A 24,739-nucleotide genomic window follows, 5' to 3' on the forward strand; every position below is an offset into this window, starting at 1 on the left:
GCTTGTTTAACATAAAGCATAAGATAAAGAACAAAAGGCTGGGACCCTTGCTTTAGTGTCTTAAACTCTAATGGAAGCAGATAAGAAATAAGACAATAAATAACATACGACAAAATAAATAACAAACTGATTTGCTTATTAATATTTCTGAAATTAATAAGCTGTGTGGGTTCTTGCCATGAATTCAAAGAAGAATTCTGAATACTGGCATAAATAGACCAGATGGTATGGTAATTTTTTTAAGCTTTTATTCAGTGAGAGAAATGCATAGGAAAGCATGAGGGCCCTATCTAGAAGAGAAAGGGAAGCCCAGAAATTAAGTTGGAATCCATACCAGGCAGAGAGCAGACCAGGTGCCATGTGCAGCAAGTGTTTGGTTATGAGCAGCTACTAGCAGCTTATTTCGGGCAGCGAAGTGAAGGCGGAGAGCATGGGCAACCCAAAGGCCACGTGCCCTGAAGGCGTGGGCAACAAAAGGCAACAAATGTCAATAATGGCGAAAGAAGGGCCAGGCCCACCGTGTTCTAGGCCTTTTGCCTACTTCCAAAGCAGAGTGGTTATGTAGCTTGATTGGCAGATAGACATACAGGTGGAGTCAGTGGAGTCAGATAGGGGCATGAGATCACACAGCGGGCATGGTGAAGACGTGGTCTCCCAGTTCACAAATCTAATCAATTTTATCCTATCTGCCTCCCTACATCAATGGTACTTCCAGACATTTACAGAAACATGCAGTTGTACAAAATTTTGTATCGAAGCTAAAAATCTTTGAAATCCATGCATGTTTTTATTAATATGTATTCTTTATGACTTTCTGAAGATATCCACATATGTGATATGTGAGAAATTGACAAGTACTAAGAATAATGAAACAGGGAAGAAAGTCAGTGATATACGTCCAAAGGATTTTTGCAAACTTACATTAGCTGGTCTGAACAGGTCTAAGAGAGATCACAGTGCTTGTGGAAAGATGTGAAGAATGTGAGATTGTTGAGACTGGTGTTGTGACACAGCAAGCCATACCACTGCCCGAGATGCTGACATCCCATTTGGGTGCTGGTTAAGTTCCAGCTGCCCCTCTTCTGACCCAGCTCCCTGCTACTGCACCTGGGAAAGTAACAGCAGATTGCCTAAGTACTTGGGTCCCTTGTGGTGGGAGACTACACAAAGCTCTTGGCTACTGGCTTCAGCTGGCCCAGCCCTGGCCGTTGAGTCCATCTGGAGAGTGAATCAGCAGATGGAAAATACCCTTTTTCTCTGTCTCACTCTCTCTCTCTCTTCTTCTTCTCCTTTTGTATGTGTAACTCTGCCTTTGAAAAATGTCGCTCCCCCTCTTCGTGGAGGAACGACACTAAACCCTGCCTAGGCTTCATATCCGAGTCACGGCACCATTATGTCGCTCCCCCTCTTCATGGAGGAACGACACAGGACCCTGCGCTGTTCTTTCGTCTGCTCGGCCCTCCCCGGGTTTGCTGCTGGTCCTTCCCGGGTTGGCTGCTGGTCCTTCCCGGGTTGGCTGCTGGTCCTTCCCGGGTTGGCTACTGGTCCTTCCCGGGTTGGCTACCATCCCTTCCACCTCCGTGGAAGGGCGGTTCCCCCTGCCACATTCCCCACTTCTGCGGGGGAGCGGCACACCGCCGGCTGGCTCTCTCAGGGGCTGCACAGGTGTTCCTTCAGATATTCCCCTTAGATGTTCCTGGTGCATGCCGTCTCTCTCCTCCTTTATAGTCCTCCTCCGCCAATCCTAACTCGGCTGCCCACACGCCGAGTACGCTGCTCTCCTCCAATCAGGAGCAAGTCCTACAGTTTATTGGCTGAACTGGAGGCAGCTGTGTAGAAGCTGTTTTCTTCTCTCCCAGCGCCATATTGTGGGAGAGCAGATGCATAGAATAAGTCTTAATTCCAGTAACTTAGTCTAGTCCGAGTTGCTCCCCACAGAAAAAAAAAATAAATTTTTGGAAAAAAAAAAAAGAATGTGAGATGCTTTTCTCCAGTTGTTTTCAGTTGCCTGGATACTTGTTTAGGATGTTCCAAGTGCAGGACGTAACATGTGCAGAAGACCTGAGTTAAAGGTATGCCTGGCAGGCTCTAAAAGAGTCAGAAGCATAGAGCAGCTACAGCAGAGCGAGTGAGTAAAAAACATGGAGTCAGACAATGAAAGAACTGGAGCAATTTGTAGGCAATTTATTCACTGGGCTTTTTTTTTTTTAACTTTTATTTAATGAATATAAATTTCCAAAGTACAGCTTATGGATTACAATGGCTTCCCACCCATAAGGTCCCTCCCACCCGCAACCCTCCCCTTTCCCACTCCCTCTCCCCTTCCATTCACATCAAGATTCATTTTCGATTCTCTTTATATACAGAAGATCAGTTTAGCATACATTAAGATTTCAACAGTTTGCTCCCACACAGTAACATAAAGTGAAAAATACTGTTTGAGTACTAGTTATAGCATTAAATCTCAATGTACAGCACATTAAGGACAGAGATCCTACATGAGGAGTAAGTGCACAGTGACTCCTGTTGTTGACTTTACAAATTGACACTCCTGTTTATGGCATCAGTAATCTCCCTATGCACCAGTCATGAGTTTCCAAGGCTATGGAAGCCCCTTGAGTTCTCCGACTCTTATCTTCTTCAGACAAGGTCATAGTCAAAGTGGAGGTTCTCTCCTCCCTTCAGAGAAAGGTACCTCCTTCTTTGATGACCTGTTCTTTCCACTGGGATATCACTCACAGAGATCTTTCATTTAGGTTTTTTTTTTTTTTTTTCCTGCCAGAGTGTCTTGGCTTTCCATGCCTGAAATACTCTCATGGGCTTTTCAGCCAGATCTGAATGCCTTTTGGGCTGATTCTGAGGCCAGAGTGCTGTTTAGGACATCCACCATTCTATGAGTCTGCTGAGTATCTCGCTTCCCATGTGGATCACTCTCCCCTTTATTTATTCTATTGGTTAGTATTAGCAGGTACTAGACTTGTTTATGTGCTCCCTTTGACTCTTAGTCCTTTCATTATGATCAATTGTGAACGGAAATTGATCACTTGGACTAGTGAGATGGCATTGGTACATGCCACTTTGATGGGATTAAATTGGAGTACCCTGGTATGTTTCTAACTCCACCATTTGGAGCAAGTCAGCTTGATCATGTCCCAATTTGTACATCTCTTCCCTCTCTTATTCCTACTCTTATGTTTAACAGGGATGACATTTCAGTTAATTTTCAACACTTAAGAATAACTGTGTATTAATTACAGAATTAAACCAGTCATATTAAGTAGAACAGACAAAAAAAAAAAACTACTAAGAGGGATAATGTATTAAGTTGTTCATTAACAGTCAGGGCTATGCTGATCAAGTCACCGTTTCTCATAGTGTCCATTTCACTTCAACAGGTTTCCTTTTTGGTGTTCAGTCAGTTGTCACAGATCAGGGAGAATGTACGGTATTTGTCCCTTTGGGACTGGCTTATTTCACTCAGCATGATGTGTTCCAGATTCCTCCATTTTGTTGCAAATGACTGGATTTCATTGTTTCTTACTGAGTATAGTATTCTAAAGAGTACATATCCCATAATTTCTTTATCCAGTCTAGCGTTGATGGGCATTTGGGTTGGTTCCAGGTCTTGGCTATTGTGAATTGTGCTGCAATAAACATTAGGGTGCAGACTGCTTTTTTGTTTGCCAATTTCATTTCCTTTGGGTAAATTCCAAGGAGTGGGATGGCTGGGTCGAACGGTAGGGTTATATTCAGGTTTCTGAGGAATCTCCAGACTGACTTCCATAGTGGCTTGACCAGTTTGCATTCCCACCAACAGTGGGTTAGTGTCCCTTTTTCCCCACATCCTCGCCAGCATCTGTTGTTGGTAGATTTGTCTATGTGAGCCATTCTAACCGGGGTGAGGTGGAACCTCATTGTGGTTTTGATTTGCATTTCCCTGATGGCTAGTGATCTTGAACATTTTTTCATGTGCATGTTGGCCATTTGGATTTCCTCTTTTGAAAAGTGTCTATTGAGGTCCTTGGCCCATCTCTTAAGTGGGTTGTTGGTTTTGTTTTTGTGGAGTTTCTTGATCTCTTTGTAGATTCTGGTTATTAACCCTTTATCTGTTGCATAGTTTGCAAATATTTTTTCCCATTCTGTCAGTTGTCTCTTCACTCTCCTGACTGTTTCTTTTGCAGTACAGAAACTTCTCAATTTGATGCAATCCCAATAGTTGATTTTGGCTTTGACTGCCTGTGCCTCCCGGGTCTTTTCCAGAAATTCTTTGCCCGTGCCAATATCTTGAAGGGTTTCTCCAATGTTCTCTAATAACTTGATGGTGTCAGGTCGTAGATTTAGGTCTTTAATCCATGTTGAGTGGGTTTTTGTGTAAGGTGAAAGGTAGGGGTCTTGCTTCATGATTCTGCACCTGGAAATCCAGTTTTCCCAGCACCATTTATTGAATAGACTGTCCTTGCTCCAAGAATTGGTTTTAGCTCCTTGATCAAATATAAGTTGGCTGTAGATGTTTGGATTGATTTCTGGTGTTTCAATTCTGTTCCATTGGTCTATCCATCTGTTTCTGTACCAGTACCATGCTGTTTTAATTACAACTGCCCTGTAGTATGTACTGAAATCTGGTATTGTGATGCCTCCGGCTTTGTTTTTGTTGTACAAGATTGCTTTAGCTATTCGAGGTCTCTTGTGCCTCCCTATAAATTTCAGCACCATTTTTTTCCAGATCTGAGAAGAAGGTCTTCGGTATCTTGATTGGTATTGCATTGAATTTATTAATTGCTTTTGGGAGAATGGACATTTTGATGATATTGATTCTTCCAATCCATGAGCATGGAAGATTTTTCCATTTCTTGGTATCCTCTTCTATTTCTTTCTTTAAGGTTTTGTAATTTTCATCGTAGAGATCTTTAACGTCCTTGGTTAAGTTTATTCCAATGTATTTGATTGTTTTTGTAGCTATTGTGAATGGGATTGATCTTAGAAGTTCTTTCTCAGCCATGGCATTGCCTGTGTATACAAAGGCTGTTGATTTTTGTGCATTGATGAAAAAGACACTCGAATTCATGATTATGAAGATGATGAGATAGAAGAATGTTAGAAGCAGATCTCAAAAAATTGATAAGAACATTAACAAGTTCTCAAAAACAAATTCTTCAACTACAGAAATCCTTAATGGACAAGATAGAAAATCTCTGTCGTGAAAATGAAATATTAAGGAGGAATCAAAATGAAATGAAACTAGTAGAACAGGAAACTGTGATAGTGACGAGAAATCATAATGAAGTGAAGAATTCAATAGATCAAATGAAAAACACATTAGAGAGCCTTACAAACAGAATGGGTGAAGCAGAAGAGAGAATATCAGACTTAGAAGACAGAGAACAGGAAAGGATACAGTCAGACCAAAGAAAAGAAGAGGGAATTAAAAATCTAAAACATATTGTCGGGAATCTTCAGGATACTATTAAAAAAACCAACATTCGGGTTTTAGGAGTTCCTGAAGGCATGGAGAGGGAGAAAGGATTAGAAGGCCTTTTTAGTGAGATATTAGCAGAAAATTTCCCAGGTTTGGAGAAGGACAGAGAAATCCTAGTACAGGAAGCTCATAGAACCCCTAATAAACACGACCAAAAGAGATCCTCACCACAACACGTTGTAATTAAACTCTCCACAGTGAAACATAAAGAAAAGAGCCTAAAAGGTGCAAGAGAGAAACGTCAGATTACTCTCAGAGGATCTCCAATGAGACTCACAGCTGACTTCTCATCAGAAACCCTACAAGCTCGGAGGGAATGGCGAGATATAGCCCAGGTACTAAGAGAGAACAACTGCCAGCCCAGAATATTATATCCTGCAAAGCTCTCATTTGTGAATGAAGGTGAAATAAAGACTTTTCATAGCAAACAGAAATTGAAAGAATTTGTCGCCACTCGTCCAGCCCTGCAAAAGATGCTTAAAGATGTGTTACACACAGAAACACAGAAACACAGTCATCAATATGAACGAAGGTAAAGGAAGGAAACCTCACAGCAAAAGATCACAGGCAATTCAAAGCATATATTAGAACTTATCATTGGCAAATGGCAGGGCAAAGTTACCACTTATCATTAGTCACATTGAACATTAATGGCCTGAACTGTCCAGTTAAAAGACACTGATTGGCTGATTGGCTTAAGGAACAAAACCCATCTATTTGCTGCTTACAAGAAACACATCTTTCCAACAACGATGCATACAGACTGAAAGTGAAAGGCTGGAAAAAGATATACCATGCCAACAGAAATGAAAAAAGAGCGGGCATAGCCATCTTAATATCGGACAACATAAACTTTACCACAAAAACCGTAAAAAAAGAGAGACAAAGAGGGACACTATATAATGATTAAGGGGTTAATTCAACAGGAAGATATAACAATTATCAATTACAGGGCACCAGTTTATCTAAAAGATTTGTTAAGGGACTTAAAAGGAGACTTAGACCCCAATACAATAGTACTGGGGGACTTCAATACTCCACTCTCAGAAATAGACAGATCAACAGGACAGAAGATCAACAAGGATACAGTAGATTTAAACGACACTATAGCCCAAATGGATCTAACAGATATATACAGAACTTTCAATCCTACAGCTAAAGATTTTACATTCTTCTCAGCAGTACATGGAACCTTCTCTAGGATTGACCACATGCTAGGCCATAAAGCAAGTCTCAGCAAATTCAAAAGAATTAGAATCATACCATGCAGTTTCTCAGACCATAAAGGAATGAAGTTGGAAATTAGCAACTCAGGAATCCCTAGAGCATACGCAAACACATGGAGATTGAACAATGTGCTCTTGAATGAACAATGGGTCATAGAAGAAATTAAAAGAGAAATCAAAAATTTTCTGGAAGTAAATGAGGATAACAGCACAACATACCAAAACTTATTGGACGCAGCAAAAGCAGTGTTGAGAGGAAAGTTTATATCAATAGGTGAATACATCAAGAAATTGGAAAGGCACAAAATAGATGAGCTTTCAGTCACCTCAAGGATCTAGAAAACCTACAGAAAACCAGACCTAAATCTAGTAGGAGAAGAGAAATAATTAAAATCAGAGAAGAAATCAACAGGATTGAATCCAAAAAAACATTACAAAAAATCAGCCAAACAAGGAGCTGGTTTTTTGAAAAAATAAACAAAATTGACACCCCATTGGCCCAACTAACTAAAAAGAGAAGAGAAAAGACCCAAATCAATAAAATCAGAGATGAAAAAGGAAATGTAACAACATACACCACAGAAATAAAAAGAATCATCAGAAATTACTACAAGGACTTGTATGCCAGCAAACAGGGAAACCTATCAGAAATGGATAGATTCCTGGACACATGCAACCTACCTAAATTGAACAAGGAAGACATCGAAAACCTAAACAGACCCATAACAGAGACAGAAATTGAAACAGTAATAAAGGCCCTCCCAACAAAGAAAAGCCCAGGACCAGATGGATTCACTGCTGAATTCTACCAGACATTTAAAGAAGAACTAACTCCAATTCTTCTCAAACTATTCAGAACAATCGAAAAAGAGGGAATCCTCCCAAATTCTTTCTATGAAGCCAGCATCACCTTAATTCCTAAGCCGGAAAAAGATGCAGCATTGAAAGAGAATTACAGACCAATATACCTGATGAACACAGACGCAAAAATCCTCAATAAACTTCTGGCCAATAGAATGCAACAACACATCAGAAAGATTTTCCACCCAGACCAAGTGGGATTTATCCCTGGTATGCAGGGATGGTTTAATGTGCGCAAAACAATCAATGTGATACACCACATTAACAGACTGCAGAAGAAAAACCATATGATTATCTCAATAGATGCCGAGAAAGCATTTGATAAAATACTACACCCTTTCATGATGAAAATTCTAAGCAAACTGGGTTTGGAAGGAACATTCCTCAATATAATCAAAGCAATCTATGAAAAACCTACAGCCAATATCCTATTGAATGGGGAAAAGTTGGAAGCATTTCCACTGAGATCTGGCACCAAACAGGGAGGCCCACTCTCACCACTGCTATTCAATATAGTTCTGGAAGTTCTAGCCAGAGCTATTAGACAAGAAAAAGAAATTAAAGGGATACAAATTGGGAAGGAAGAACTCAAACTATCCCTCTTTGCAAATGATATGATTCTTTATTTAGGGGACCCAAAGAACTCTACTAAGAGATTATTGGAACTCACTGGGCTTTTACTCACATGTCTGTGATTTCCTGAAGGGTTCTGAACAGAGGCACGGCTTGTCTTGATTTATCGGCTTAACCTGGCTTCTGTGTTGAAGGTGGATGTGTTAAACCATTTAGCTTACTAAAAAATACCTTGGACTAGGTAATTTGTAAACAATGGAATTTATGGCTCATAGTTTTGGAGGCTCGGAAGCTCAAGATCAAGGTAATACAAGATTTGGGGAGCCGATGCTGTGTCTTAAAGGGTAAAGCTGATGCCTGTAGTGCCCACATCCCATATGAGTGCCAGTTTGAGTCCCAGCTGCTCCACTTCCGATTTAGCTCTCTGCTATGGCCTGAGAAAGCAGTAGAATATGGCCCAAGACCTGGGAAGACCTGGAAGAAGCTCCTGGCTCCTGGCTTTGGATCCGCACAGTTCCAACAGTTGGGGCCATTTGGGGAGTGAACCAGCGGATGGAAGACCTCTCTCCCTCTCTCTGCCTCTGCTCTTTGTAATTCTGCTTCTCAAATAAATAAATAGATCTTTTAAAAAAAGATTTAGTATCTTGTGAGGGCCTTTTGCTCATAGTTACTGCTTTATAGGTGTGTTAATGCTGCAAAAAAGGACAAACAAACTGCAGTGGGCATCTTTATTGAGGCACTAGTTCCATTTGTGAGAGCAGATCATTTATGACCTAATCATCTCCTAAATGCCCCACCTTGAATTGTATCATATTGGGTACTGAGTTTCAGAATGAGAATTCTGAGAGTTCTATACATTCAGAACAGTAGTGTTCAGGTGGGACCAGAATAGAAGTGCCGATGCAATGCTAATCAAGTCCAGAGGTAGTCACCAAAGTTTGGAAAAAATGGACACATCAGAGTGGTCTTTGTTACCAGCTGCTTGGTTCCACAGCTATCAGGTTTTGTGTTCTGGACCCTGAGTTTCCTGTTTGTGTCACACCATCAGTTTTCAACTTCTCTTGGGAGCTGAATTGTAACAAGTTATACATCAGATGCAAAATATCTGACTATGCTGGTTTATCCCTTTGAGTGGTGGGAAAGCACATTACATTAGCAAATCAAAATGTACTTATTGTATGATCTTTTGTACCAGAAGTAGATGGTTGTGTTATAAAAAAGGAATTATTTTAGAGAAATATCAAATTATGAAATAAGAAATGCTTGAACATAACCTATGCCAAGGTTGGGCCTTATTTAAAATTGGGAAGCTGTCTAATGACTACCTGTGCTCCTGAAACCTCCCTTCACATACTCATCTCTCCCCTAATTAGTCCCATGGCTGCTCGTGGCTCACACTAAAATATTTCCATCTTCATCACTTTCGTAAACTCAGACACTACAGTCTGCTCTTCTCTTTGTCTTATATTCTTTCAGGTGCTTAAGAGTTGAGATGATTTTATTATAAGATATGGCTAAGTATGAGATAACTATATTACTGTTCTCAGTGACATTCTTTAATCTATTTAAAATGACTACTGTACAATGACTAGTGTAAATTTGAAAGAGTTGGGTGCAGTTCTTTTTTATTTTGAAAGCTTGTCAGTGTCTCAAATCCTGTACCTTCCCACAAAAGGAAATGTATACTGTGATCAAAATAAGAAGCCTTGGTATCCCCAAGAATATTCTGCAACGTGAGACTTTGTGTTAAATTGTACATATTATTATTATTTAGGTATGGCAAGGCCAACAGGCCAGCAGACACTTGGTGTTGTAAAGACAGTTTTTGAACTCACAGATCCTAAGAGGAGAAGGGGCATATCACACCATGGAGCACGTGGGGAAGTGCCAGAATCATTTAGAAGGCAGAGAAAGTGAGGGGAATCGTGGGCAATTGTTTTTATTGTGATTTGTGCAGTAGGGAATGGGCAGGGAAGACTAAGAAGATTAGGATAGGCTTATTTGTAATTTCAGCAGGCCCTGGGATATAGGAACTGTACACATTACTTGGTTACAGGCCGTGGGTGATTAGGGTGGGTGTATGGTGGTCCCTGGCAAGAGAGCTCCTTGAGAGCCCAAAAACAGGATGGGTGGAATATGGGCTCTGGATTGGTTTGCATATGAAAGATGTGCCTGCATGCTAGTACTTTACTATTTCTAGAAACTGGCTATTCCTGGGAAGGGAGCTGGTTAGTGGTGAATTCTGCCTGTGATTATAGAGTATATTAAAATTATCTCTGCAAAAAGTAATGAAAAGGAAAGAAGGGAAGGAGGAGGATTGGGAGAGGAAGGGGGAGGGAGGGAAGTGTGGTTATCTTCTTAGACTATACCTATGAAACATATGAACTCTATTCTCTTTATATTAATACAATTAAAATAACTTATCTTAAAAAACAGAGTCAAAAATGCCCCAGATTTAAACATCAGAGACATAGGGTTAATATAGATATTAAAGTTTATGTCCTATCTATAGAAAACTCCCTGTCTCTTGGGCATAAACATATCCAATAACTCCCACGAAAAGAAACAGGATGGATCTTCTCTGGGTGTGAACTATAATAAGCAAAGCAGATGTACTGATGAAGTTTCACATTTATTTTTCAATATAAAAGACTACAAAAGAACTTTCATATTATAATTAGAATACCCTGGGACCTACCAGACTGCAAACTTTCTTCTTAGAGAAAAATTCTTAAAATAATCTTTGACCTAGGCATGATGAGAGATAAGTAGTGGTGACTACAATAAAGATCCAAATAATTTTTTACTCATATATTTTCCTCTAAATGTTAGCACCATCTAAAGTTTCTTCATATACCAAAAAAGTCCATTGCAGGTCGCAAGTAATTACCACAAAATTGCTTTCTAAAAACATGTCAGAGGACCACACTGCAGGAACTCCTTGCTATTTGCCATAAATGCTTGTGCTTGTTACTGCTCTGAATGAAACCCAGGCAACTTTAGAAGAAAATCTGTTAATGTCCTCCACTTTGCATTTTTATAGCAGTTTTTTGAGTTCTTCAGCACACTGTACTAGGACACATTGTGACAATTCTCATGCATTCTTCAAACAAACACTGAGGTGGAAGATATAAGAGATTTGTGGAGAATCTGGATTCACGTTAAGCACTCAAGCAGAGCAAATGCCAAATTGTCATCCATCACAGACAGGGAGCTCATTAAAAAACCCCACTGGCTCATGACTTATTGATTAGAAACCAAATATCCTGTAAGACTCATAGATTGCTCCTTGAATGGGCTTTTAACATCCTTGCCTATGTTAAGATAATGGATTATGCTTCAGATATATTTGTATCTGAATTAATACATGAATATATTCTCTTGTTTTCTAATTAATTAATTGTCTTATAATAGGATTAAATATTTATAATTTTTAGCATAACTTTTTTTTAATAAGATATTAACAGTTATATCAAACATTAAAAACAGGTCATGGTGGCATAACAGGTTAAGCTACTTCCTGTGTTGCTGGCATCCCATATGGGTGCCGGTTCAAATCCTGGCTGCTCTACTTCTGATCCAGCTCCTTACTAATGGCCTGGGAAAACAGAGGAAGATAGCCCAAATGTTTGGGCTCCTGTGTCTACGTGGGAGGCCTGGATGGAGCTCCTTGCTCCTATATTCAGCCTGGCTCTTCCTTATGCATTGCGGCCATGTTTGGAGTGAACCAGTGGATGGAAGATCTCTCTCTCTCTCTTTATCTCCTTCTTTCTTTGTAACTCTAACTTTCAAATAAACAAATAAATCTTAAAAAAATAAATAAATACTAGCCCAGGTTCTTGGGCCCTGCACCCGCATGGGAGACCAGGAGGAAGCACCTGGCTCCTGGCTTCGGATCGGCGCTGCCATTTGGGTGGTGAACCAGCGGAAGGAAGACCTTTCTCTCTGTCTCTTTCTCTCACTGTCTAACTCTGCCTGTTAAATAAAAAAATACTAAAAACAATTTTCAAAGATGCCATTTAAAATCTGAGTAATTTACTAAAATATTTTCTACATGTATGGGATAGAACATATACATGATTCAATCTGTAGACTTTTTTTTTTCAAAAATAGAATTTCTTTCAATTTGAGGGAAATCAGAGGTTTAGATTTTATCTTCTCTTTACCATTTTCCCAGATATAGAGGGTACTTAATAGTTTATACAAACTCTTTTGTTTTGTTTTTTAAAGATATATTTATCATTCAATTAAAAGTCAGAGTTAAAGAGACAGGAGAGACAGGGAGAAAGAAAGAAAGAAAGAGAGAGAGGGAGAGAGGGAGAGAGGGAGAGAGAGAGAGAGAGAGAGAGAGAGAGAGAATTTTCCATCTACTGGTTTACCCCCCAAGTGGCCACATTGGCCAGGACCTTCATTCGAATTCCTCACATGGGTGTCAGGGGCCCAAGCACTTGGTTCATTTCCCGTTGCTTTTCCCAGGCCATTACCAGAGAGTTAGAGCAGAAGTGAGGCAGTCAGGAGTGCAACCGGTTCCCCTGTGGGATGGCAGAATTGAAAGCAGAAGTTTTACCCACTATGCCACAATGCCACAATGCCAGTTCTTCTGCCAAATCTTTTTTCAAAAAGTGTCAGTACTTTGTGCCATCATGAAGTATAAAAAGTAAATGAACTCCTGACTTCCAAACAACTAATAAAATGGATAGTAAAATAATTCTATGCAAGCAATAAATGGGATACAAGTACAATAAATGGAACAAAATAAAGAGCAGATGGGCAAATGGCATATTAAGTAAAAACAGGATGCATTTTAAATATACCCATTAAGAAAAAAAAGGATGAACATGGACTTGAGTTGTAGAGCAACTAAAAAATAAAAAATAAGAAACTGACAGTAGGATTTGATACTTATGGCCATATAGAGCGGAAGGTTGCTGATGACCCAGGCTAGAGGTTGATGAGTAAGGGTGTGTTTCTGGCAGCTCTGGTTCTATGCAGATTTGTTCAGAGATATTACAGGTTACAAGGCTTGAGAGCAGCTTCTGTGACTCCATTTATCCTGGCTTCCCCTCACAACACAAACTTGACCTAAGGGGATCATATGACTAGTTTCTCTGCCCAGGGCAGGAAAACCATATCTATCGATTTCCAGTACTGGGTCACAGTGCTGTAGGTAGCCAGCTCCCCATCACTGGGCAGATACCAAGAGAGGCTGACTTTACCTTACTTGAAATATTATGTGATGTGAATTGCTAATTGTATACTTTAATAAAGGCATGTGGGGTGCTCTTTGGAAAACCTGAGGAGTGAATTGTGAATTCTACCTGAGAAAATTGTCCCAAAGACAGAAAGTGGCAAAAGCTGCCACCTACAGTGCCAGCATCCCATAAGGGCACCAATTTGAGTCCCAGCTACTCCACTTCTGATCCAGTTCTGTGTTATGGTCTGCTAAAGCACTAGAAGATGGCCCAAGTCCTTGGGCCCCTGCACCTGCATGGGAGATTTGGAAGAAGCTCCTGGCTCCTGACTTTGGACTGGGGCAGCTCCAGCCATTGTGGTCAATTGGAGCATGAACCAGTGGATGGAAGACCTCTCTCTCTCTCTCTCTCTCTCTCTCTCTCTGCCTCTCCTTCTCTCTCTGTGTAACACTGCCTTTGAAATAAATAAATAAATCTTAAAAACATAAAATAGATCATTTTAGGTCTGAAATTACTTGTTAGGAGATAAAAGAGATAGAAGTAATTCCATATGTATTTTAGTATTATTTATCTAGGTCTGAGAAGAATGTCCTTGGTATTTGATTAGAATCAGATTGTATCTGGAAATTGATTTCAGTAGTATAAATATTTTGATGCTATTGATTCTTCAAATCCATGAACATGCGAGATTTCCCTATTTTTTGTTTCTTCTATTTCTTTCTTTTTTTTAAAGAATGGCAAGTGTTCCTTATTTATTTATTTATTTATTTATTTATTAGACAGGTAGAGTTATAGACAGTGAGAGAGACAGAGAGAAAAGGTCTTCCTTTCTCCGTTGGTTCACCCCCCCCAAATGGCCGATATGGCTGGCATGGTGCACTGATACGAAGCCAGGAGCCAGGTGTTTCTCCTGGTCTCCCATGCGGGTGCAGAGCCCAAGGACCTGGGCCATCCTCACTTCCTTCCCGGGCCATAGCAGAGAGCTGGACTGGAAGAGAAGCAACCAGGACAGAACCCAGCTCCCCAACCAGGACTAGAACTTGGGGTGCCGGCACCGAAGGTGGAGGATTATCCTAGTGAGTTGAGGCGCTGGCCAGTTTTGTAATTTTCATCGTAGAAAATCTTTGACCTCTTTGGTTAAATTTATTCCAAGATATTTAATTTTTTTGTAGCTGTTGCGACTGGGATTGATCTTCGAAGTTCTTTTTCAGACATGGCATTGCATGCATATACAAAAGCTATTGTTCTTTTTGTGTTAATCTTATATCCTGCCCATTTACCAAATTCTTTTATGCGTTCCAATAGTCTCTAAGTGGAGTCTTATGGATCCCCTATATTTAGAATTCTGTCATCTGCAAATGGGGATAGTTTGATTTCTTCCTTTCCAATTTGTATTCATTTGATTTCTTATTCTTGCCTTATGGTTCTGGCTAAAACTTCCAGGACTATACTGAATAGTAGTGGTGAGAGTGGGCATTCTTGTCTGGTTCCAGATCTTAATGGGAAAGCTTCTAACTTTTCCCCAATCAAGAAGATGCTGGCTGTGATTGCCTTGATTGTGTTGAGGAATGTAGCTTCCATACCCAATTTGCTTAAGGTTCTCATCATGAAAGGATGCTGTATTTTATCAAATGATTTCTCTCATCTATTGAGATAATAATATGTTCTTATTATTCAGTTTGTTAACGTGATGTATCACATTGATTGATTTGCGAATGTTGAACCCTCCCTGCACAACAAAGATAAATCCCACTTGGTCTGGGCGAATGAACTTTCTCATGTGCATCAATTGGCTAGTATTTTGTTGAGGGTTTTTGCATCTATGTTCATGAGAGAAATTGGTCTATAGCTGTCTTTCTCTATTGCTTCTTTCTCTAGTTGAGGGATTAGGGTGACAATGGCTTCATAGAAGAGCTTTGGGAGGACTCCCTCCCTTTCAATTGTTTTGAATAGCTTGAAAAGAATTGGAATTAGTTCTTTAAATGTCTGGTAGAGTTCAGCAGTAAAGCTGTCCAGTTCAGGGCTTTTCATTACTAGGGACTTTATTACTGATGCAATGTCTACCTTGGTTAATGGTCTCTTTAGGTTTTCTACATCTTCATGGCTCAATTATGGTAGGTTGTATGTATCAAGGACTATATCCATTTCTTCTAGGTTTTCAGATTTGTTGGCATGCAGCTCTTTGTAATAATTCCCAATGATTGTTTTTCTTTCTGTGGTATCTTGTTACATTTCCTTTTCCTTCTCTGATTTTATTAACTTGGGTCTTCTTCTTCTTCTTTTTTTTTTGCTTTGTTCAGCAAATGATCAATTTTGGTTATTTTCAAAAAACAGCTCATTTCATTGATACTTTTTATAGTTTTTTGGGTTTCAATTTTATTTTTTTCTTCTCTAATTTTAATTACTTTTTTTCCTACTAATTTGGAGTTTTGTTTACTGTTTTTTTCTAGGTCACTTATTTGGTGCCTTTCCATTTTCTTGATGTAGGCACCAAGTGCTATAAATATCCCTCTTAACACTGCTTTTGCTGTATCCAATAAGTTTTATATGTTGTATTTCCATCTTCAATCATTTCCAGAAGTTTTTTATTTCACTTTTGATTTTTTTCTATGACCACCTGTTCAACTCAGAAGAATGTTGTTCAGTATCCATATGTTTGCATATATTATAGAGTTGTTCACTTCTGACTTCATTCCATTGTGGTTAGAGAAGAAGTATGGTATGATTTTGATTTTTTTTTTTTAATTTGCTGAGACTAGCTTTATGGCCTAGCATGAAATCTATCCTAAAGAAATTCCATGCACTGCTGAGAAGAATGTGTATTCTGTCACTGTGGTGTTAAAGTTCTGTAGATATCTGTTAGGTCCACTGGGTCTACATTGTCAATTAACTCTATTGTTTCCTTGCTGATTTTCTTTCTGGTTGATCTGTCCATTGCTGAGAGTGGGGTTTTAAAGTCCCCCATTGCAATTGTATTGTAGTTTATGTTTCCCTTTAGTTCTAATAACATTTATTTTAAATGACCAGGTGCCCTGTAACTGGATGCATATACTTTTATTATAATCACAATTTCCTGTTGAATTGATCCTTTAATGATAAGTTCAACAATGGCTCCTTTAATTATCAATTTTAATTGTAAAAAACATTTGAAAACTATGCAACAGATAAAAGATTAATATCCAGAATCTATAAAGAGCTCAAGAAATGCAAAAACAATAAAACAGCCCAGTTAAGAAATGGTTAAAGGACTTGAACAGGCATTTTTTAAAAGCGGAAATTCAAATGTCTAACAGATACATGAAAAAATGCTCAGAACCAGTAGCCATCAGGGAAATGAAAATCAAAACCACAATGAGATTTCATCTTCCAGAGTTAGAATGGCTTTCATATAGAAATCAACAAACAACAAATGCTCTCAAGGATGTGGGGGAAAAGGTAACCTAATCCACTGTTGGAGTAATGTAAACTGGTACAGCCACAGTGGATGACAGTATGGAGATACCTCAGAAATCTGAATATAGACCTACTATATGATCCAGCCACCCCACTCCTGTGAATTTACTCAAATGAAAAGAAATCTGCATATGAAAGAATCATCTGTCTAACTATGCTTATTGCAGCCCAATTTACAATAGCTAAGATATGGAATCAACCCAAATATCCCTTAGTAGAAGATGGGATATGGAAATCACAGTATACGTACACTATGTAATGCTGCACAATGGTTAAAAAATCGAAATCCTGTTATTTGCAACAAAGTTGATGCAACTGGAAACGATTATACTTAGTTAAATAAGGCAGTGCAAAAAAGACAAATACCATATGTTCTCCCTAATTTGGGTTAACTAATAGAGTGCCTAAAAGTTAATCTATAGAAGTGAAATTGGCATTTTGAGATGCTATATTTTCACCAGCCCTTGTCTCTGCTATTGAAGAATACTGATTTTTTTGTATACAATTTGTTGAACTCTTTACTTAGTGTAGGGTTAACTTCATCAGCATAAAATTATCTGGAAACAGATATTTGCAAAACATAAGAATGAGGAGAGGGAGGAGAAGTAAAGGGTGAGAGAGTAGGCTGGAGGGAGTGTAGGATGGGAAGAATCACTATGTTCCTAAATTTGTACGTATGAAATGGATGAAGTTTGTATATCTTAAATAAAATGTTTTTAGGTAATAATAAAAGAGAGAGAAAGTAAGGCTTTTGAATCAAAAATTTTAAAAAAGTAAAAAAGCTCTCTCATTTTTCACCCTTCATCCTTGGTTAAGGAAATGGTTAACTAGTACAATATTCTCTTCAAACTGGGGCAAGCCATAATGATGCCATTTGGTCAGTTGCCAAGGCTTCTTCTAGAAGGAAAATTCTGAGATGGAGTGATGGTGTTCCTGGACCACCAGGCGAACATCTAGAAATGTGATGAGTGGCTGCACTTGCTGTGGTGAGACATGGTGTCAGCTGGAAGTCTGGGGACATCAGACTCTCCCAATCCACTGTTGTATCTGATTCTCTTAATTTCATATTAATCTTTGGGACTTAGAAAATGGTCAGTAGATTTTCTATATATGCAGGTCCTATGAATGAATGGATTTTTTTTTCTCTTGATTCCCTGTATCTGTTTAGGAACTCTTGTAGGGTAAGGGAGCATTTTTGGTATGGAAAGTGGGGAAAAAAGAATATTCTTTGGGCACAAGGGAAAATTAACTCTCAGTATTGCATATTGTCCTGATGGGAAATATCTGGTCAGGGGAGCCATAGCATCATTGATATTTTTGATATGGCAATGAAGAAATTGTGCAAACTGTGGACGGCCATGCTATATCTATTTGCTCCTTGACATTTTGTAAGGACTCTCAGCTCCTCATCATTGCTTCAGATGATGGATACATCAAGATCTATGACATACAGCATTCCAAACTATCCAGCTTGTTGGGTAGCCATGCCTCTGAATAAGTGAACATAACCTCTTGTCTTGATGATACTCACTTTGTTTCCAGTTTATCTGACAAGAGTGCAAAAGTGTGGGATGTTGGGACAAAGACTTGTACCCATATATTCATTGATCACCAGGATCAGGTCTGAGAAATAAAATACAATGGAAATGACTCAAAAATTGTGTCTGTGGGAGGTGTCCAGAAAATCTGTATCTATGATTGTCCAGTATAAGCCAGACTCTCCTGGTTAAGCTATAAAGAGAATGTATCATTCCATCATTACATTCCTTTCCTTTTCAGTCTCACTTTATGTAAATGCAGCATTTATTGCATCAAAGCCTTAAGTTTTGTAGGTGTAATATAAACCTTTTTGCTGTATTGGAAATGCTATTCAAAACTTAATATAAATTAATCAATATTAATGCAAAAACAAAACAAAACAAAACCTGGAAGTATGTTAAGGATCTGAAAGAATCTTCTAGGACTCATAGATCAAGTCATTCATTCATTTATTCAACTTCAAATCTTTATTCAAAAAATCACTGATAGCCTATTATGTACTACTAATAAATAAATCATTCATAGCAATATGGACAAATCATAGAGGAACACAAGTGCAAGATGTTTTAAGTCTATAATCATTACTGCTAATAGCTAGTATTGAGTCATATTGTGACAATTAACTAAAAAGGAGGCTAGTATATCTACCCAAGTACACCCAAGACTATATCAAGTAGATGTATTCTTTCTGCATGCCCAGGAAGAGAAAACTTATGTTTTGATGATGAACTTGTAGTCTCTGCCACATCAATTTTTTATGACATTCTGTGTCTCTGATGAAAGAAGTAAAAACAGAGATTAGGTAAGAATTTTAGGACATATTTTTGTATTTAGCAAACTATCCAGGAGTACTTCACAGGTATATTTGCCTTGTAATATACATTGTAACATTTTCAGTGACTACTCTCAAACTCATATGGAACATATCTGTATGGTGCAGAATTAGCAGGGCTTTGATAAAAAAGAAAAAATATATTATTAGGTTACTTCTGTACTAAACTTGAATGAGTTACTGTCCATATAAATCGGAAATGTTGGAATGCTAATAAACTACAAAAAAGGGAAAGTGGAAAATGTATTATTCTTATTCCAAAAACATGTAAATGATGCTGTATTTTTGATTAAGTATTCTACAGTTTTAAAAAAAGAAATCATGGGAAAGAAGTCTTTTTTTTTCATCACAAAACTTAATGTATATTACAGGAAGGCAACTCCTGTATGAGTTCTGACAAGAGGGTGAGAGTGAACACAAAAAGTAAACTAGTTTGAGAAACTATAACAGATCAGGGTCATCAAGGAATCAAGGAATGTTTCCTGAGGCAATAATATTAAGTCTCAATGTGAAGACTGGATAGGTAGTAGAATGGAGAGTAGGTATATGTACCAACATAGAGGTAATGGATGTAGTGGTAAGATTGAAGAAGAGGCTCTGAGGTGGGAAACAGGATACCATGTCCTAACAACTGAATGCCAATCAACATTTCCAGATTAAAGTGAACACAAAATACACAAAAGGCTGCATCGTGCAGCACTTGAAAGAACTCAATCGGGAATCTCAACTTTTCCTGATGCAAAATGAAAAACTATCAATGACTTTAATGAAGAGAATTATGTAATCGGATATATATTTAAAAGCAAACGAATGGGTCATGCTGATCTTACTGTGGCTGGTTGAAAAGCAAGAATAAATATTAGGTGATTATGTATGAAGCTATGTTATTAAATCATGCAAGATCATGGCCTAGGCTATTGGAAGTGGATATGAGGAGCAAATAAACAGAAAGAAAAAGAATACTACACACTTAAAAATCGACAGCATACAGGTAACAAAGAAGAGAGAAGAATCAGAAAAGATCTGCTGTTTGTTTAGATTAAGTAGTACCCAGAGAGCAACTAATTGTTTGTATTCACTTGATATCTACAGAGGTACATCTTTATTATCTTGTCTCAGAAATATCTTAATTGTAAAATTCTGTGCTGCAATTATTCCAGAGTGAGTGTGATGTTCTCAGTTTGAGAGAACATCGTTGAGATTCACTATTACTGACAATATTATGAGAAAAAGGAATTGGAGAGGAAGCAGTCTAGACTTTTTATTGTAGCTTACATATTCATGGTAAAGCTAAAACAATAGATTCTATGGAAGTACAGGTTACAGCACAATAATCTGGTTGACCTTGAACTAATCAGTATCTTTCCCCCTTTTCTTGCTAGTAGTTCTCAAAAAGTAAAATGTGCTAGGAATATAGAATAACATGAGAGGGAACAATGGATTAGAACAGCCTGTAACTATTCTAATCTCTCCCAAAAACAGGCTACCTTTCCAAAACATGTTAGCCCAGAATGTCAAAAGACCCTGGGGAATAAAACTCAAGGCAGGATACTCTTTGGGGACCCTCGTATGCAGTGCAAGTGAGGCATGTGCATTGGAGAGTTGGAGAGTCCATTTGTACCAGGCAGCTTTTTGAGGTTGAGGTTCAGGGACTGCTATGTGGGGATATATATATATATATATATATATATATATATATATATGAAATGATTCCACTTCAGGTACCTTGATGAGTATGGGTATGATCTGGTTTATCAGACTCAGACAACTTAGTGGAAAGTTACTGTTCTTCACACAAGGTCTGTCAGCTTTGAGAAATTTCTGAATACCCTGTAGTGTAGGGCATGGTAGAATATGTAATTCAAAGTGGAAGGCAAGTGCTATAATTTAAAATTCAATAAGAGAAAACATAAAGTTGTTTGGATTTTGAAGAAAATTTTTAGTTGGATAGTCTGAATTGTCAGGTGATTTCAAAGGATGAAATTTAACTTTCTAAATTTTGCTTTTGTTTATTTGAGAGAGAGAGGGAGAGAGAGAACTCCCATTCAGTGGTTTATACCCCAAATGATTCACAATATTTGCAACTGGGCCAGGCTGAAATCAGGAGCTAGAAATTCAATCCACGTCTCACATTGATTCAAGGACCCAACTACTTGATCCATCACTACTGCCTCTCAGTGTGGCATTAGCAGGAAAGAAGAAATTGGAGAAGAGCTGTGACTTGAACCCAAGCACTTCAGTTTTGTCTATAGGTGTCACAAGTGGCATCTTAACTTTTACGCCAATCACCCATACCAAGGATGCCATTTCTATATGATGCTTTGACAAAAGAAGGCCTTTCAGACAGAACAGACCTATGATAACCTTGTAATGGGCTTTGTGATAGTAACCCAATAATGTCCAAAGTATCTGTGGCAAAAGGGGGTGCTATATAAAGCCTGTTTTTGAGCCTTAATAGGACAATTGGACTGCAGGTGTCTAACAGTTTAGTGCAAAGCTGTCAACTATTGACAAGTCAATATTCCACTTGTAATGAACAGTTTCTGGTTCTCTCACAGAAACAAGGGCCTGATGCATGTTGGATATTTGCTAATGGGACACCAAACAATCTTGGCTTAAGCTCATGAACTTGGTGTTACCAATACTCCAAGCCACCCAAATATTTAGGCTCAGAAATGATTCATCAATTTGAAATAGTATATATAAATACTTGACCACAAGTAGGTGGAAATAAATTATAATATCAAATGATTCAGTCAAAGATAAAGCCAGATACTAAAGTATTCATTTTAATCAGTAACAAACTACTTCAATGGGGAAGAAGATCCAGCAGGAACTGAATTCAACTGTCATGAAATTTACTGGTCCTGCTATTAGTAATTTCATTGGTGAAAAGTTTCCATCATTTTTGAGAAGGTGAAGATGTATTTGTTCATGTACAGTTGCATTAGGGTAGGCTTGTGCCCATTGTTATTTGAAAAATGGATATGTATTAATGCCAGCTATTTAAGAGATAGACTGCAGTAGAACTTGGTCATTCCTTGCCACCTAATATTTTGGTGTACTCACCTGTGTTCTGTAACTTCCCAAACTATGTCTAGTGAAGATAGAATTCACATTTGATAACTTTTTTTCTGTTTGCATAAGGACAGATGTGACTTGAGTATCTACAGTCAAATACAACTTTGAGAGAGTGAGAAATACAAGCAAGAAATGTAAGGAACTTACTTTGTGTGAGGTAACTGTAGTAAATAGTAGAGGGTGCCAGTTCCTATGAGGTGGCACTAGCACCTTTCTCAGCTTTCTAGTCTGCCTGACTGACTCTTCTCAACATTTTATAAACTTTTTAATATTTTGTATACTTTCTAAATATTTAATATTATTTAATATTTTTATACTTTTAATATTTAAATTTAATATTTTGTACTTTTAAAATATTTAATATTTTATACTTTTAATATTCTGAATAAGATCTTGCTATGTTTTTAAGTTAGCTTGTAAATAGTTGTTTGCAACTGATATTCTAACCCATATGGCAAAATTATGGTCACTGAAACAGTGGGAATAAATTATTTCATACAGAGTGTGACTCACAACATGAAGTAGGTGATTCACCAGGTGGAGTAGGTTAAGCCCACTGTAGAGGAGGAGGTGGTTAACCCTAACCGTGGAGTCTTTCATAGAGAAGGTATCTCTTAAGTGAGTGGGTGTGAGGTCAAAAAGTATGCAGAAGTAAGGCGGGGGCCTGTAGAAATATCTTGGGTTTGACAGGCCACTCTATGTTTTCTTAATAATGCAGGCAAATGGCTCATGCATATTTCACATAGACAAGATCAGGTGCATTGAGGGTGGTATGGGACACATAGAACAATGGGACATAATAGAAACCCCAGAAATAATAACAGGTAATCTTTGACAAATGATGTAAAATCACTCCCTGGATAAAGAATGATCTCTTCAACAAACAGTGTTGGGGAAATTGGAGTTGAACACGCAGAAGTTTGAAATGACCCCTTTCTTACACTCTATGAAAAAATTCAACTTAAAAAGGATTGAGGATCTAAACTTAAGATGAAATCCAGAACTGGATGTTGGATCCATTTGGGGAGTGGACAGGTGGATGGACGATTTTTCTCTCGCTGTGCCTCTCTGTGTCATGCTGCCTTTCAAATAAATAAAATATTAAAAAAACCTTAAGGGACTGGTATTGTGGTATAGTGGGTTACACTGTGTTCTGTGACTTCAGACTCACATCCTGGAGTGCAGGGTCAAGTCCTGGCATCACCACTTTTGAACCAGCTCCTTGTTAATGTTCCTGGGAAAACAACAAATGATGGACCAACTACTTGGGCCCCCATATCCCCTACTTGAGAACAGGATGGAGTTTCTGGCCCTGGCTGAACCTGGCCCATCCTAGTTGTTATTGCCATTTGAGGACTCAATCTGTGGATAGAGGATCGCTTTCTCTTTCTATCATTCTGCCTTTCAAATAAATCAACTAAATCTTAAAATGAAAAGTAAAAAACCAAGCCAAATCAAGCAAACAACCAAAAAAAATAAAAAGAAAGGAAAAAATTACTAGGTTTCTCATTGAGACTTCACTTTCCAAATTGGGCTAATACTGATCTCCTCAGTATTTTACTTTTATATGATGCTTCTGATTATATAAATATGCTATGATATATGCTATGATATATTATATAAATATGCTATTAAGTGATTAAGACAATACAGGGAAAGTAAAATAATCTTCCATGGTTACTAAGTTAAATTTAAGACAATACAGGGAAAGTAAAATAATCTTCCATGGTTACTAAGTTAAATTTACTAAAACATTCTCAGGCTGAGAACTCATATCTAAGTATTTCCATCTATATTGTTTCTTATGTATCCTATATTTCACACTTTCATGGAATAATCAAAACAGAGAACGTTTATTATTAGTATTTAAAAAACAATTTGGAGTTTCTTAACAGAGTTAATGAAATTTAAATATAGAGGTTAAAGGGGTTGTATAAAATATAAATGTGTAAGGTTTTGTTGACTTCCAAATAACTAATTGAATGTTAGATTTGTATTTTGGCCTCAGGAGAAAGCATGATCTGATTTAAAACAGAAGTTGAAAAGGAATTTGAGTTTGCTTTATGAAACTGCTTCACAAAAAACTTTTCAGTTATTCAATATTAACTGAAAAGTACATGTGTTTATCTTTAATATCTCCCACTTGACATACTAATGAAAGGTACTTACACCTCCTTATATATTCAAAGAAACCCTGTCCTCACATGGTCAGGATAACTGAGTCAGAATGGCAATTGTCACTACATAGTTCAGATAGTTACCCTCTAGGCTAATTCTCCGCCTTGCGGCGCTGGCACACTGGGTTCTAGTCCCGGTTGGGGCACCGGATTCTGTCCCGGTTGCCCCTCTTCCAGGCCAGCTCTCTGCTGTGGCCAGGGAGTGCAGTGGAGGATGGCCCAAGTGCTTGGACCCTGCACCCCATGGGAGACCAGGATAAGTACCTGGCTCCTGCCATCGGATCAGCGCGGTGTGCCGGCCGCAGCACGCCGGCCGCTGCGGCCATTGG

General features: G+C 38.3%; 1 pseudogene; it reads left to right on the top strand.

Annotated features, from left to right (window-relative positions):
- Window positions 1-18,492, top strand: part of LOC100355870 (WD repeat-containing protein SL1-17-like) — a 36,560-nt pseudogene extending 18,068 nt beyond the window's left edge.
- The last annotated feature ends 6,247 nt before the right edge of the window (window positions 18,493-24,739 follow it).

The sequence above is a fragment of the Oryctolagus cuniculus genome, chromosome 5 (genome assembly GCF_051225735.1).
Source record: "Oryctolagus cuniculus isolate XC-2025 breed Fujian yellow rabbit chromosome 5, ASM5122573v1, whole genome shotgun sequence".
NCBI lineage: Eukaryota > Metazoa > Chordata > Mammalia > Lagomorpha > Leporidae > Oryctolagus > Oryctolagus cuniculus.